Source organism: Felis catus, chromosome A1 (assembly GCF_018350175.1).
Source record: "Felis catus isolate Fca126 chromosome A1, F.catus_Fca126_mat1.0, whole genome shotgun sequence".
Classification (NCBI taxonomy): domain Eukaryota; kingdom Metazoa; phylum Chordata; class Mammalia; order Carnivora; family Felidae; genus Felis; species Felis catus.
This window is the reverse complement of record NC_058368.1, coordinates 1271637-1284683: the sequence shown is the minus strand read 5'-3', so window position 1 is coordinate 1284683 and position 13047 is coordinate 1271637. Positions and strand designations below refer to the sequence as shown.

The 13047-nt window shown below is 40.1% G+C and overlaps 1 protein-coding gene across 3 annotated transcripts in view; it reads left to right on the top strand.

Moving 5' to 3' along the window:
- Nucleotides 1–140: 140 nt before the first annotated feature.
- GJB2 (gap junction protein beta 2) overlaps nt 141–13047 on the top strand; it is a 33872-nt gene continuing 20965 nt past the window's right edge. Inside the window, exons 1-2 of one of the 3 annotated variants that reach the window (XR_006586051.1) lie at nt 141–1648; nt 8166–8283. The gene's annotated coding sequence lies outside the window, so the exon portion shown is untranslated. The remainder of the gene's footprint in view (nt 1649–8165; nt 8284–13047) is intronic. The other 2 variants (XR_006586063.1, XM_019815796.3) reach the window with 2 other exon arrangements.

Genomic DNA, 13047 nt, shown 5'->3' with positions numbered 1-13047 from the left:
CGCGTCGGTTGGGTGGCTTTGCCGCGTCGGCCGCCGGTTGCGCGGGTGGGGGCGCCCGAGAGGTCGAGGCGGACTCTCGCGGCCTCCGTCGAACGAGCCGAGCCGCGGTCAGCGGCCCACCGGGCCTCGGCCGCGTCAGGACGCGCGAAACTCCCCCCCCCCCCCCCCCCCGGGTCGGGGCAGCCCGGGCAGAGCGGAGGTTGAGGAAGCGGGCAGCGGCTGTGAGACGAGGCTCGCCTCAGAGGACTCGCTCGTCACCGGCGCCCTCGGTGCGTGTGACGGAGATAAGCGCCCGCAGGCCAGGACGCCTTTCTCGTCAGGGAGCCCCAGACCGAACGCGGATGCCGGCAGCGTGGGTGCTGGCGAGTCAGCCGGTCGCGGTCCGGTCACTCGAGCGTGGAAACGCATACACGCACGTGCGGCCTCCGTGTGAAGGGGCGAGAGCAGCACGGTGCGTTCCGCGCGAGGAAACCTGACGGGCAAGAAGCGTGCACGAGGGCTTGACGTGGCGCCACGAGTCTAAGACCTCCCTCCAGAAAAACGGAATATTCTCATTTTCTTCGGAGTCCAGAGCAAACTCCACACGTACCATTTCATCCACAACTATCTCAGTATTAATCTATAAAGACCGGGACTACCTTGTCAAACCAAACTACAACTCTACCATCAAATTAAAAAACCTGGGGAGCACGCATTTCTCCCGACGTCCCGTAATATTCTTCCTTTGTAAATAGCCGTTCAAATGAGTATCAGATGAAGGGCGAGGGGGAAATGCCAGGGGTAGACAAAACCACCTTGGTAACAACCCCAGTCTGCACCAGAGGGGAACCTCCTTCCTGCCAGGATCTTGGAACTCCCGGTGCCTCGCCCGGCGGGACCCCTGGTCAGCCCCTCCTTTCTTACTTCCCATCTCTTTCTCTTCTCCGGTCGGTTTCTGCCCTTTAGCCCCCCTAACACTCCTTGCCTCTGGAGCTGTCCCTCCACGCCATCCCATCAAGGTCAGGAGTAGTGGCCACGCCCTCTGGCCCCACTCACTTCTCAGCACCTTCGTCTGGGCCCACCTGGCCACTGAACCCAAGCCTCTGTCAGCGCCAGTGACTTGCTGAACACCGAAGCTGATGGCTTCCCACCGGTTTTCATCTTCGTAAAGCTCTTTCCGGGACCTTTTTTGTTTTTGGGTTCCAAGACCCTGCCCGGCCTAACCTTGGGTCTCCACCTCGAATGGCTCCTCGGTCTCCTGCACTGGCTCCTCTCCCCCTCCCACCCCTGGAGAGAAGACCTTTCCTTTTCTCTCCCTGTGCTCCTCTTTGGCAATCTCCTGTCTGCACGATTACCCTGAGATACTGTCACACTTTACAGACAGGTTAAATGACTGGCCCCAGACTTGCCTCATATGTAGCAGAGCCAAGGTTCAAACCAGGTCCGACTCTCTCCGAAGGCAGTGGCTTCACGACCATGTTGTGCCGGCAACCACAGCTCCGTGCTGGGTGACTGCCTATAACGTATGATGTGGAGAAACCCCCTGCACCTGTCACCCAGCTCCAGCGGATGATCTAGTCGTGCTTTTTCGCTTTCCCAGGAGACTCTCACCTGCTTGTCCCTCACTCTGGATTCCTCTGAAGCAAGTCCCAGACACATCGTTTTGTTGGTAGATATTTCAGTACGAGTCTCGTAAGGGTAGACTAATCTCTTAAAACTAAAACACAATGCCACCATCACGTTACAAAATCCGGTCGTGGTTCATAATTCCCCAGCTGTCCTGTAAATGTTCCTCTTTTTTTTCTCATTATTTTAAGATAATTGTAGAATCACATGTAGGTGTAAGAAGTAATACAGAGGCCCATGTGCCCCTTGAACTTTCTCTCAACGGTAATATCCTGTGAAACTATAGTACAAGATCTCAACCACCGTATTGCCATTGATCCAGTCAAGACGTAGAACGTTGCCAGCACCACAAAGATCTCCCATGTGGCCCTTTTATAACTATGCCCAATTCTCTCCCATCCCATCTCCACTCATCACATCCCTTTTTGATTCCTGGAAACCACTGATCTGCTCGTCATTTCTATAGTTTTGTCACCTCAAGAACATTATTATAAAAGAAATGATACACTATGCAACCTTGTGAGATTGGATTTTCGTTCCCCCGGCATACTTCTCTGATGATTCATCCAGGTCATGGTGTGCACTAACAGTCTAATCCTTTTTGGCGCTAAGTAATGTTCCATGGTATGAATGTGCAGAGTTTAACCATTCACTCATCAAAGGACATCTGGGCTGTTTCTAGTCTGTGGCCTATGTGAAAAATACGAACAGGTTTTTCAGTGAACACATTTTCATTTCTCGTGATAAACATTCAGAAGTTCAATTGCTTGGCATACGGTGGTTGTACATTTCATTTTTTAAGAAACTGCCAAACTGTTTTGCGGAGCAGCTGCACCATTTTACATTCTCACCGGCAGCGTATGAGTGATCCGCTTCTTCCTCATCCTTGCCAACATTTGGTGTTGTCACCATTTTTTATTTTAGCCATTCTGATTGATGTGCTTAATTTGCATTTCCATAATGTCTAATGAAGTTAAACATGTTTTCATATGATTATTTGCTATTTTTATATTCTTTTCATTTTCTAATTAGACTTTTTATCTGTTGAACTTTGATAATTCTTTATATAGTCTAAATACTAGTCCTTGGACAGAAAGTAGTTAGCAAATTTTTTCCTACTTTAGCTTTTCTTTTCATCTTCTTAACAAGGTCTTTTCCAGACCAAAAGTTTTACATTTTATTTTTTTTTATTTTTATTTATTTTTTTTTATTTTTTTTTTTTAACATTTATTTATTTTTGAGACAGAGAGAGACAGAGCATGAACAGGGGAGGGGCAGAGAGAGAGGGAGACCCAGAATCCAAAGCAGGCTCCAGGCTCTGAGCTGTCAGCACAGAGCCCGACACGGGGCTTGAACTCACAGACCGCGAGATCATGACCTGAACCAAAGTCGGACACTCAACCGACTGAGCCACCCAGGCGCCCCTTTTTTTAATTTTTTTAATGTTTATTTATTTTTGTGACGGAGACAGAATGCGAGTGGGGGAGGGGCAGAGAGAGAGGGAGACACAGAATCCGAAGCAGGCTTCAGGCTCCGAGCTGTCAGCACAGAGCCTGACATGGGGCTCGAACCCACGAACCGTGAGATCATGACCTGAGCCGAAGTCGGATGCTCAACTGGCTGAGCCACCCAGGCACCCCAAAAGTTTTACATTTTAATGGAGTCCAGTTTATCGAGTTTTTTTTCTTAGATGGATTGTGATTTTAGTGTCAAGTCTGAGAAGTCTTTGCCTAATTCAAAGTCCCAAAGATTTTCTTTCTTTTCTTTTTTTTTTTTTTTAATAAAAGCTGTATAGTTTTAGGTTTTACATTCAAGTTTGTGGTCCATTTTGTGTTGAATTTTTTATAAGGTCTGAGATTTAAGTTGAGGTTCTTTTTTTGCATGCAGATGTCCTGTGGCTCCAGCACCCTTTTTCTTTTTTTCATTTAAAATTTTTTAACATTTATTTCTGAGAGATAGAGAGAGACAGAGAATGAGGAGGGACAGAGAGCGAGGGAGACACAGAATCTGAAGCAGACTCCAGACTCTAAGCTGTCAGCACAGAGCCCAACGCGGAGCTCAAACTTACGAACCATGAGATCATGACCTGAGCCGAAGTAAGTTGCTTAACTGACTGAGCCACTCAGGTGCCCCGCTCCAGCACCCTTTGATGAACATGCTATCTTTCCTCCACTGAGTTGTTTTTGCACTTCTGTCAAAACTCAATTGTTTATATTTGTGTGGAGCTATTTCTGGATTCTCTGTTCCATTGATCTGCATGTTTATTCCTCCACCAGTACCAAATAGTCTTGATTATTGTACTGTATAAATCACCCTCGAAACCTGCTAGAGTGATTCCTCTCTCTTTATTCTTCCTTTTCAAATTATCTTAGCTCTTCTAATTGATCAGCCTTCGCATATACATTTTAGAATCATTTTGTCTGTGTCTAAAAAGTCTTGGGGGGGGGTTGGTAGAAATGGCATTAAATCTGGATATCAGTTTAAGGAAAATCGACATCTTCAAATATTCCTATCCATACACACAGTATGTTCCTCTACATATATCTTCTTTTATTTCTTTAATCAGCAGTGTATAGTTGTCAGCACACAAGTCATATAAATGTTTTGTTAGATTTATTTTAAGTATTCCATTTTCTTTTATTATAAATACTTTTTTATTTTAACTTCAGAGTCCATATGTTCATTGCTAGTATAAAGAAATAAATGGTTTGGGTATGGGGATTTTGTTCTGTTTTTGTATTGTGTGATCTTGCATTTCTTAGTTCTAGGAGATTTTTGAAGATGCCTTGGGATTTTCTGCATAGACAACCATATCATCTGCAAGTCGGGACAGTTTTATTTCTTCCTTTCTGTTCTAAATGTCTTTTATTTCATTTTCTTGCCATATTGCACTCTCTTCTTTTCCCCTTTGTCAGTCTTGCTAGAATTTTTGTCAATTTTATTGATCTTTTCAAAGAACCAGCTCTTTGTTTCATTAATTTCTTCTATTCTTCTTCTGTTCTCAATTTAATTGATTCCTGATCTTACCTTTATTATTTCTGTCTTTCTGTTTGTTTTGAGTTTATTTTGCACTTTTTTTTTTCTATATTCCTGATGGGGAAGCTTAGATTATTGACTTGAGTCTCTTTCTCTTTTCATTCAGTGCTATACTATTCCTTATCATAATTCCTTTAACTGTGTCCCACAAATTTGATATGTTGTAATTTTTTGAGACAGGAATCAAGAGAGAGAGGGAGCGTGCACCTGAGTGGGAGAGGGGCAGAGAGAGAAGGAGAGAGAGAATCCCAAGCAGGCTCCATGCTCAGTGTGGAGCCCAGAATGGGGCTCAGTCCCACAACTGTGAGGTCATGACCTGAGCCAAAATCAAGAATCAGATACTTAACCAACTAAGCCACCCAGGTACCCCAATATGTATTTTTAATGACATTGTCTTTTTATTGAGTTTTGAGTATTCTTTTTTTTTTTTTGAAGATGCGATGTTTTTTTCTCTCTCTCTTTTTTTTTTAAATTCCAGTATAATTAACATACAGTGTACAATAGTTTCAGGTATACTGCAAACTGGTGCAAACAATGTGGAAAACAGTATGGATGTTCCTCAAAAAAAAATTAAAAATAGAATCATGATCCACTAATACCACTCTGGGGATTTACCCAAGCAATATGAAAACACTAATTGGAAAAGATATGTGCACACCTATCTCTAGGATTATTTACAATAGCCAAGATGTGGAAGCAACCCAAGTGTCCATCCATAGATGAATGGATAAAGATGTGATATATATCTCACAATAGAATGTGTGTGTGTGTGTGTGTATACACACACAATGTAATATTGCTAGACCATAAAAAATAGTGAAGTCTTGACACTGCAATCACATGGATGGATCTAGAGGTTATAATGCTAAGTGAAATAAGTCAAAGAAAGATAAACACCATATGATTTTACTCATATGTGGAATTTAAGTTAGGCTTTATTTTTATTTTCATTCAATACAATGTATTGACCCGTGATGGTTTATTTTTTTAATTTTAACACTAAATTTTTATTTAATTTATTTTTTTAATTTACATCCAAGTTAGTTAGCATATAGTGCAACAATGATTTCAGGAGTAGATTCCTTAGTGCCCCTTACTCATTTAGCCCATCCCCCCCCCACAACCCCTCCAGTAACCCTCTGTTTGTTCTCCATATTTAAGAGTCTCTTATGTTTTGTCCCCCTCCATGTTTTTATATTATTTTTATTTCCTTTCCCTTATGTTCATTTGTTTTGTATCTTAAAGTCCTCATATGAGTGAAGTCATATGATATTTGTCTTTCTCTGACTGACTAATATCACTTAGCATAATACCCTCTAGTTCCATCCACGTAGTGCAAATGGCAAGATTTCATTCTTTTTGATTGCCAAGTAAGACTCCATATTGTGTGTGTGTGTGTGTGTGTGTGTGTGTGTGTGTGTGTACCACATCTTTATCCATTCATCCATCAATGGACATTTGGGCTCTTTCCATACTTTGGCTATTGTTAATATTGCTGCTATAAACACTGGGGTGCATGTGCCCCTTCAAAACAGCATACCTGTATCTCTTGGATAAATACCTAATGGTGCAATTGCTGGGTCATAGGGTGGTTCTATTTTTAATTTTTTGAGAAACCTCAAAACCTGGAAAACAAACTGCTAGAACTGATCCATGAATTCAGCAAAGTTGCAGGATATAAAATCAATGCACAGAAATCAGTTGTATCCTATAGACCAGTAATGAAGTAACAGAAACAGAAATCAAGGAATCTATCCCATTTACAATTGCACTCTGTTTTCCAGAGTGGCTGCACCAGTTTGCATTCCCACCAGCAGTTCAAAAGAGATCCTCTTTCTCTGCATCCTCGCCAACATCTGCTGTGGCCTGAGTTGTTAATGTTAGCCATTAACAGGTGTGAGGTGGTAGCTCATTGTGGTTTTGATTTGTATTTCCCTGATGATGAGTGATATTGAACATTCTTTCATGTGTCGGTTGGCCATCTAGATGTCTTCTTTGGAGAAGTATCTATTCATGTCTTTTGCCCATTTCTTCACTGGATTATTTGTTTTTTGGGTGTTGCATTTGATAAGTTCTTTATAGATTTTGAATACTAACCTTTTATCTAATATGTCATTTGCAAATATCTTCTCCAATTCTGTTGGTTGCCTTTTAGTTTTGCTGATGGTTTCCTTTGCTATGCAGAAGCTTTTTATCTTGATGAGGTCCCTTTTTGCCTGCTTTCTCCTCGAGGATTTTGATGGCTTCCTATCTTACATTTAGACCTTTCATCCATTTTGAGTTTATTTTTGTGTGTGATGTAAGAAAGTGGTCCGGGCTCATTTTTCTGCATGTCGCTGTCCAGTTTTTCCAGCACCACTTGCTGAAGAGACTGTCTTTATCCCATTGGCTCTTCTTTCCTGTTTTGTCAAAGATTAGTTGGTCATACATTTGTGGGTCCATTTCTGGGTTCTCTATTCTGTTCCATTGATCTGAGTGTCTGTTTTTGTGCCAGTACCATACTGTCTTAATGATGACAGCTTTGTAATACAGCTTGAAGTCCAGGATTGTGATGCCTCCAGGTTTGGTTTTCTTTTTCAAGATTTCTTTGGCTATTCGGGGTCTTTTCTGGTTCAATACAAATTTTAGGATTGTTTGTTCTAGCTCTGTGAAGAATGCTGGTGTTACTTTGATAGGGATTGCATTGAATATGTAGATTGCTTTGGGTAGTATTGACATTTTAACAATATTTGTTCTTCCTATCCAGCAGCATGGAATATTTTTCCATTTTTTTGTGTCTTCTTCCATTTCTTTCATAAGCTTTCTATAGTTTTCAGTGTATAGATTTTTCCTCTTTGGTTAGATTTATTCCTAGGTATTTTATGGTTTTTGGTGCAATTGTAAATGGGATCAATTCCTTGATTTCTCTTTCTGTTGCTTCATTATTGGTGTATAGGAATGCAATTGATTTCTGTGCATTGATTTTTATATCCTGCAACTTTGCTGAATTCATAGATCAGTTCTAGCAGTTTTTTGGTGAAATCTTTTGGGTTTTCCATAAAGAGTCATGATGGTTTATTTAGAAATGTGTTTTAGTTTCCAAGTGTTTGGAGATTTTCTTGTTATCTTTCTGTCATTGATTCTACTTTGATTCCACTGTGATCAGAGAACATGCTCTTTATTATTTCAACTACTTTAAATGCATTGAGGTTTGTTTTATGACTCATTTACTAAGAATATCTTTTTATTCTAATGTTTTTCACATCTGTAGTCTTGCTAACCCTGAGGAAGTTGCCCCTCCTATGGCTAGCTAATTCCCAAAGATAGCAAACAACTCCCCCATGAGTGTATCTTTCATATGCACACAAACCAATCCAAAACTCATAGCCTCAGCCACATTTTTTACCAGGCTTTCAAAGGACTCTCACATTCTGGGCCACTATCCACCTGCCTAATCACCCCAGGGCCAGATACCAGACAACAGGCTGAAATTTTTCAAACCAGCCAATCCTAAGACTGTTTACCCTGCCTTGCCTTTCCCACAGAAACAACAGTGAAGAGTTTTGCCCATATTTCTTCACACCCTTGCTGTCTCCTGCTGACTCTGGTGCTTCCCCCATGTGGCCCTTCATGGTATGCTGTGCCTCCTGCTTCCAGAGAACTGTGAGTTAACACTTTTTCCTTCACAACAGTCATTTCCAAGTCTGCATGTCTTATACTACCTGATTAAAGCAAATCTTGGATACGTTTAAAAATAACCAGAATATGGTCTATCTTGGCATATGTTTCACAAGTGCTTGAAAAGAACATTCTCTTGCTGTCAGGTGAAATGTCAATTAGATCCTATTGGTTGATGGTGATGTTGAGTTTTTCTAAATCCTTGCTGATTTTCTGTCTAGCTCTTCTATCAGTTGTTGAGAGAGAGGTGTTGAAGTCTCCAATTTTAATTGCAGATGTGTCCATTTCTCCTTTCAGTTCTATCAGTTTGAGCTTCATATATTATTCAGTTCTGTGTTCAGTGCATACACATTTAGGATTGCTATTTCTTCCTACTCAATTGCCATTTTTATCATTATATGATGTCCTTCTCTGTGTCTGGTGACTCTTTTGTTTATTTTATCTGATATTAATACAGCCATTATTGCTTTCCTTTGGTTCTTTGCTTATGTCTTTTTCCATCTTTTTACTTTCAACCTATCTATGTCATTATATTTAAACTGAATTTCTAATAGACAGTACCTAGTTGGGTCATGTTTTATAATCCATTCTGTCATTATGTCTTTTAATTGGTGTATTTAGACCATTTATATCTAATGTAATTATTGATAATGTAAAGCTTAAGTCCACCACTTTGTTTTTTTTTTTTTTTGTTTCCTGTTTCTTACATCTATTTTTTTTATTTCAGTTTCCTTTTTCCTGACTTCCTGTGGTTTGCTTAAATGCTTCTTATAACTCCCTATTTATTTATCTAGCAGCTTTGCGTGCATCTTGGTATAGCTCTTTTAGTGGTTGCTTTAGATATTACATTATATATATAACGTCACAGTCTACCTGCATCATTATTTTACCAATTTAGGTGAAATATAGAAATCTTACCTCCCATTCCATTTCTTTACCTTTCTTTATAATTGTTTTAAACATTTCCTCTCCATACATCTAGAATCACGTTAGAGAGGGTTATAATTTATGTTTCAACTGTCACATTTAGAAAACTCAAGAGGAGAAGGAAATTCTATTGTATTTACTCATATTTTTGCTTAGTCTATTCTTTATTCCTTCCTGATGTTCTAAAGTTCCTTCCTTTATTTCTTTTCTATATAAAGATCTTCCTTTAGCCATTCTCTTATGATATGTCTGTTAGTGAAATATTTTCTAAATGTTCTTTCATCTGTGAATGCCTGGACTTCCTCTTTATTCAATGAAGAATATTTTTGCTGGTATTAGAATTTGTGGTTGACTTAAAAAATATTGTGCCACTTCCTTCTGGCATCCATGATTTCTGATGAGAAATCCTCTATAATTTGGATTGTTTTTCTTTATTATTAAGGTATTGTTTTTCTCTGGCTGATTTCAAGATTTTTTTTCTTTGTCTTTAGTCTTCAGACATTTATTTATCATGTATTTTGGCATCATTTATTTGGATTTATCCTCTTTAGGGTTAACTTCTTTAATCTGTGGGTTTATGCCTCTTGCTAAATTTGGAAAGTTTTCAGCCATTATTTCTTTGAGCACTCTTTTTAGTCCTGCCCTTATTCTACTCTCCTCTGGAACTCCAATGACACAAACATTAGGGTTTTTATTATAGTAATACAGGTCCCTGAGAGTCCCTTCTTTTTTTCCATTCTATATTCTCTTTCTTGTTCTGATCAAGTGGTTTTTGTTATTATAGCCCACTGATTCTTTTCTCTCTTCCATCCCTCTGCTGTTGAGCCCACCCACTGAGCTTTTTATTTGAGTTAATGTGTTTTTTAGCTCCAAAAATTTCCAATTCGTTCTTTATATATTTTATTTTTCTGCTGAGACTTTCTATTTCTTGCTGAGGTTTTCTGTTTTTCATTTGTTTCAAACATGTTTGTTATTGCTTGTTGAAGTAGTTTCATCATGACTGCTTTAAAATTTTTATCAGATTATTCTAGCATTTCTGTCATCTTGGCTTTTGCATCTATTGATTTTATCATTCAGTTTCAGATCCTGGTATGATAAGGGATTTTAGATTGAAATTTAGATACTTTTGGTGTTACATTATAAGACTCTGGATCTATTTCATTTAAATCATCTATTTTAACTGGCTTTCTCTGACACCACAAGAGGGGAAGAAGGATAGGGGTGGGCACAGTCGCATTACTCTCAGGCGGAGGTAGATGTCCAGGTTTTTCACTTGATGTCCATTGACACTCAGGGTGAAGAAGGGCCCCTCTTTATTTCTGGGAAGGGATGGGGTTTCCATCTCCCAATGTGATCTCTACTGACACCTTGGTGGGTTGTGGCCTTGTTATTAGTGGGCAATGGTGAAATCCCTCGCTCTCCACTAGGCCTCCTTTGACGCCAACTCTGGGGGATGGGGGGAGATACGTCATGACTTCCTGATGGAGGTAGAGTTCAGGCTCCTCACATGGCATCCACTGAAACCACAGGCTATGGGGGCCTTTTTACCAACCAGTGGATGAAAGTCCCAGCTCCCTACTTGGCCTTCTCTGACACCACCCAGAGGGGGTGTTGGGACATCTCATTGTAGCCTCACTAAGTCTAGACTCCTTTTTTGGCCTTTACTGGTATCAGCGTGAGGGCATAAGTTATTTCTCTGATGCTAGGCTGGAGTAAAGCAGTCATTGTCTAAAACTTTTCTGTCTTGCTACGTTTCCCTTTTCCTGGCTCTTTGGCTAGAGACAGAATGTTTATCTTGGATTTTTAGGTTTGGGGGATTTTGTCTGCACCCGTTGGTATTTTGGACTATTGGCTTCTTCAACTCCAAGTCTGAGATTTGTGATGCAAAAAGAACACCTAGGCAAACCCACCACCATGTGAGTCCCAAGGTCCCTCCCTGGTCTGCCTTCTTCTCTCCACTTTTCAGGGTCTTCTTATGTTTTTGTTTCTATAATTTCCAAGGATTTTAGGGGCGCCTGGGTGGCGCAGTCGGTTAAGCGTCCGACTTCAGCCAGGTCACGATCTCGCGGTCCGTGAGTTCGAGCCCCGCGTCGGGCTCTGGGCTGATGGCTCGGAGCCTGGAGCCTGTTTCCGATTCTGTGTCTCCCTCTCTCTCTGCCCCTCGCCCGTTCATGCTCTGTCTCTCTCTGTCCCAAAGATAAATAAACGTTGAAAAAAAAAAATTTCCAAGGATTTTAGTTGTACTTGGCAAGAAGAATTGGGAAAAGTACATCAACTCCATCATCCTGGGAGCAAAATATTTCTTTATTTTTAAATAGTAGTTTAAATAGAAATCAATGAAATCTGTATATTGCAATTAGTTAATATGTCTCTCAAGCCTCTGTAATCTACTGGTTCCCCTACACCTCTCTTTATTTTCTTGTAACTTTTTGTTTCTGAGAAACTAGATCATTTGTTTCCTAGAGTTTCTCATAGCCTGGACTTTGCTGATTGCATATTTGAGGTATTTCTTCTATATGTTCTTCTATCTTTTGTATATTCTATAAACTGATAGTTAGATTTAAAGGCTTAGGAGATTTTTTTTCCTTTTGCAAGACTGTTTTATAGGTGGTATTATATATTCCCATCAGAAGGCATATGTCTCGTTGTCTCCCAGTGGCGATGTCAGCAACCATTGATGGCCATTACCTAGCTCCTTTAATTTATTACAGGTTTCAAAATGGGTTATTCAGACTAATATTTCAAGCTATCTCCAAGAGGCGTCCAATAAAGACTCTGTGGACACCTCAAACTTATCATGTAAAAAATGGAACAAATTATTTTCCTCTGAAGTAAGAAAACATCCGCTTACCTGGGTTTTTTACACTGATTAAAGACATTCTCCCCAGTCTCCCAGGTTTGGCCCCTTAGTGCAAGACTGACACTCACAGAGGCCGCAACAGCAAATGGGTAAAGTAGCCAATGGGTTCTCTCCAAAGATGGCAGCTGCTTCCCAGCTTGGCTCCTTCTTGATTTATGATACTGTGGGTCCAGTGTTACTTGATCTTTCAATCAATGCTAGAAATTGGTATTTTTATGTAAACATTTACTGATTTTAAAATATTGACAACAAAGGTTTTTTTTTTATTTTACAGTTCTTATTTTTTTTAATCATTTTTTTCATCATGATAAGCGTACTCTTTAATCCCCATCACCTCTTTCCCCCATCCCACACCCATCTCCCCTCTGGTAACCATCAGTTTGTTCTCTATAGTTAAGAGTCTGTTTCTTGGTTTGCCTCTCTTCTCTTGTTTTTTTTCCTTTGCTCATTTGTTTTGTTTCTTGAATTCCACATATGAGTGAAGTCATGTGGTATTTGTCTTTCTCTAACTGACTTATTTTGTTCAGCATTATACAGTCTAGCTCCATTTATGTCGTTGCAAATGCTAAGATTTTATTCTGTTTCTTGGCTGACTAATATTCCAGTGTGTGTGTGTGTGTGTGTGTGTGTGTGTGTGTGTGTGTCACTTTTATCCGTTCAACTATCAATGGACACTTGAGCTGCTTCCATAGTTTGGCTATTGTAAACAATACTGCAATAAACATAGGGGTGCATGTATCTCTTTGAATTAATGTTTTTGTATTTTGGGGGTAAATACCCAGTACAATTCCTGGATCATAACGTAGCTCGATTTTTAATTTTTTGAGGAACCTCCATACAGTTTCCCACAGTGACTGCACTAGTTTGCATTCCCACCAGCAGTGCATGAGGGTTTCTTTTTTTCCACATCCTTGCCAACACTTGTTATTTCTTTTGTTGTTGATTTTAGCCATTCTGACAGG